Source organism: Fulmarus glacialis, unplaced genomic scaffold (genome assembly GCF_000690835.1).
Source record: "Fulmarus glacialis isolate BGI_N327 unplaced genomic scaffold, ASM69083v1 scaffold4082, whole genome shotgun sequence".
Taxonomy (NCBI): domain Eukaryota; kingdom Metazoa; phylum Chordata; class Aves; order Procellariiformes; family Procellariidae; genus Fulmarus; species Fulmarus glacialis.
The window spans coordinates 23,224-27,335 of NW_009195790.1; positions in this window are offsets into that span (position 1 = coordinate 23,224).

Consider the following 4,112-nt stretch of genomic DNA (forward strand, 5'->3'; position numbering starts at 1 on the left):
CCCAAGGTGATGGGGAGGCTGCCTGAGTAGCTCTGACCATTTCAGCGGCTCCTTGCATTAGTTGCAGCCTGCAGCAACGCAACTTTGATCTCGTTTGCACAACGGTAAGGGAGAGGGAGCACCAGGGCTGCTTCTGGGGCCGCTCTGGAGCAGGGTAGCCTGCTGTGGTGGGCGTGCAGCCTGTGCTGCACACAGGGGCTGAGGCAAGCCTGGCCCCGTGCCCTCAGGGTTAGCTGGTTGTTTTGCAGCCTCCCCATGTTCCCTTCTGTCCCTTTTTCTCCTAGAATAACAAAATCGGAGCAGGAAGGCCTGGGTTACTCTGCTGGATCTCTCCTTCCTCTGCCTGTTCCCGCAGCTGATCTCCTCCTAATGAGCAAAGTTGCCTGGGGATGCCATTTACCCAGGGGAGGCAGTTCCCCCTGCACTATTGCATTGATTTCTTGTGGTAAACTGCATGTCTGGCCTCGCTTGCGGGTGCTGTTATCTCTTTCCATGCTTTTCCCTGGAAAAGCTGCTTTTCAGCAGAAGGGCTGTGTTTGCAAGCTTCCTCCTGCCTGGAAGGGGCAGGATGAAATGGCTTGTGGTCCTGTTACTGTATGATGGGAGGTGGAGATGGTGGAGGCGGAGAAATACAGTGGAGAGGGATTGCTCCTTTCCTCCCCGTATATCCCACCCACACTATGAGAACTGGGAGTTTGAAGCAAATGGGCAGGAAATGGGAAGTGAATAAAGGAAAGGGCTCCTTCGCATGCCGCAAGTGCAACCTGCGGGACGTGCTGCTCGGGCCAAAGAGTCACTGCTATTAGCCAGCTTTTAAAAAGGGCTTGCTAACTGGATGTAACCCAAATCTGTCAGATCTCAAAGCAGTAAGTCTGCATCGTGCCTTGTGGCTAGGCACAATCAATCTGTGCACTTGCAAGAAATACAAAGCAAGTATGTCATGGGCTCCTTGGGCTTGGGGGGGGTTGTACAGCAGCTGATGTGGTCTTGCAGGCAACACCTGGGAAGCCTGAGCCTGTCCCTCAGGAAGGCAGTGTACCCCAGGGTGGAAGAAGACCTCTATAAGGTACACTGGCAGTATCTCAGTAAAGACTCACTGTCCCATCTGGTCAGGGTTGTGTGCCTTGCTGAGACCCAAAACTTGCTATGTTGAGACCCCAAAACACAGACCCAAGCCCTGTGCCCTGTTGGCTGTTTTGCAGGTGGGCTGCTGCAGCTGCAGTGGATCTGCTCTGCTGTGGAGCACCAGTATTGATTTGGGCTTGCTGTCCCAATGGTTTCCACCACTACTGCATCCCTCTAGCTCCCCAGAGTCCTGGTCTGGGATTTGAGGCCAGGGGATTTCTGTTTGTTTGTTTAAGAATGTTTTATTCATTTATTCCTAATCACATACAGTTCTCATCATTGCTCAGGCTGTGGCTTTCAGCTATCTTGAAATGAAAAGAAAATACATGTTTGTCTTCCAGCACCTTGGGAGCCAAGGGAAGCCTTAGCCAGAGCCAAGATGTAACGTGGCAGTACAAACACTAATATCCGATGTTCCCCCAGATTTGTAATTAAGAGCCGATGATTTTCCCAAGGTTACCAGAAGGACACTAGCCTGCAGGACCCAGTTGTCTGGCTGCCATAACACTAAACCTGTTCCTATGGTGATGAGCTGATTGCTGTGGGGTTCTGTGCTGGTTTCAGGGGTTTTTTATTTTTAATTTTTTTTTTTTTTTTTTTTTACAATGAGGGCTCCTATGTATCTCCCTTCTTTCTGACGCAGCCAGGATCTCGGCACTGCAGCATCCCGTAAGGGCTGCAGGCAGTGCCAGGCACTCTGTGGGGATATCGTGAGAAGCAGCCCTCTTCCCAGGGGTCCGTCAGTCCCAGTGCCATCGTGGAGGTGAAGGGGGCCAGCGCAGCTCCAGTGGCTTCTGCGTGGGGCGGTGCTGGGCCTGCCGCTCGGTCATTTTTTCTCATAGTATTTTTGTCAGAGGAATGCACCTCCTGACCCGCTGCTTGCAGCGCTGCCTGGGAGAGCAGAGCGCCGGGAAGGGGGGTCCCGGCCATGCTCCAGCTGCGACTCACCAAGCTGCTCCTATTTTGGGAACGGCTGGGGGGTTTCACCCCTGGGTATGTGTTGCGTTTGCCTTCTCGCCTTTGTTAATGCTACTTGGACAATAATGAGGACCTGGAAACCAACCATAATTTATGATCTATTTTTTTTATTAGGTAAGCAAGAGACAAAATGCATCCTGCTAACCCGCCTCTCCCCTTTTTGCAGACGGGGGGGATGCCTGTCTGAGTGGAAAGCATGCAGGGAGGGCTGTGTTGGTGCAGGTACCAGCCATTTTTTTTGCCTGGTTGGTGCTCCCAGGCCACACCTAGTGTAGTGAGGGAAAGAAAAAATATTTTTGTCCTATTGAAAATTTGGGTCCTGCTTCCTGCCTGTACTGGAAAATGAAATGTGTTAGCAACGAGCAGAGCGTATATCTCGGGAGCTCCTCTCTTCTCTGCTCACCAGTTGGGATGCTTTGGGAGGTTTTAAACTGACTGCCAGTTGGGAGAGCTCCTGCCCGCTCCTGCCCGCTCCACTGCTGAGACGTCCCTCCCCCAGCCTGAGCACGGGCTCAAATCCTGTCACAGACTTGCTTAAAAGTGAGTTGTGTGCGCAAAGATGCGCCGTCAAGGGATGGAGTTAACCGCATGCTCGACGACTTTAGTTGAACCAGGGCCATAAATAGGCCAGTCGCAACAGTACAGCGTTTTGTAAATGTCTGCCCTTCTGAGTTGCTAAAACATGGGCTTATTAGTCATGGATTAAGGAAAATACATGAGTTTAACACAGCCTTCAGATCACCCACCTACTATACTTGGTACATGCAAGGGCCAGAGGACTTTGCATCAGGTTACGCCCAAGTCTACCTGCTGTGCTGAGCGGGGATAGCCGTGGCGGTGGCTCCCTGGGGCTCTTCAGCTCCCTGAGCGAGGCCAACTCTCCGAGTCCTCCCTTTGCTGCGTGACTGCAGCAGCATGTCCCAGGCTCCCCATTTCTCTCTTTTTGTGGGCATCCTGAAAAGTTTTTGTTAAGCACAGCTCCCATCTGAAGTCCTTCTGGAAACCAGATGTGTCAGCTCAGCAAGACATCCTGCCTAAATATTTTCAAACAGAAGTTTAGGGTTGCCTTGTGACTCTTGGTTCGGGAGTTGTTTGTTTTTCAACGTTGGTTTTTGGTCTTGTGGCTATCCCTCTGCAACAAGACCAGATCCTGATCTGACTTTTACCAGTTGGACCAGGAGCAGCTCATACTGAGTTGGGTAGCATGAAGGGGAGGTTGGAGCAGACCCCTTGTCCACAGGGCCTTCTAAAAGGTGACTGAGAATGCAGCGGCTGTTTCCTAACCCAAATATTAGCATGGGGCAAGCCCCTTGCAGAAGCTGCTGGGTCTCACCCTGGTAGGGTGTGCTTGCTGGAACCACAGCCAGCAGCGGGAGAAGGGAAGGAAAGCAGGCAGGTTGGGACATTGGTGGGGTTTTTCCTTCTGTAGTAAGAAAAAGGAGACCATGGAAGCACTTCTTTGCAGCAGCCTATAATTTCTGAGATGGGCTGTGACATGCAGAAAGAGGGGTTTGGGGGTTCCCGGCTGCAGCTCCAGGCGGGGGCCATTGCTGTGCACTGAAGCAGGTTTCCCTGAGGGATGCTGCACCAGGATACAGGCTGGCATGGCCAGCGCTGACCCCTCTGCCTCTACGGGAGATAAATGAATTTTTTAATTTCCAAGCTTCTCCTGTCACTGGGAGAGTAAGGGATTACTGGTAACACAGCTGGAAGGCCAAATTTATTGGTAATTCCCAGCTGCTTTGGGCTTTTGGGCTAATGCAAAAGGGCCATAAACCTAGTCCGCTAGTGCAGTTAACCAGGAGCTATAAGGGCTTTGTTGTACCACTCTGGGATGAAGTTGTTGGAGCTGCCCTGATGAATCTGGCCCAGGGGAACTCTACTGGCATGAAAAAGTCTGATCCTGGTATCCTCTTGCAATTACAGTGAGTAGAAGGTTATTCTGCTGGACTTTATCGTCTGCCCCCGCCCCGCCCCCCCCCCCCCAACACTTGCCCCCCTCCGGCCTG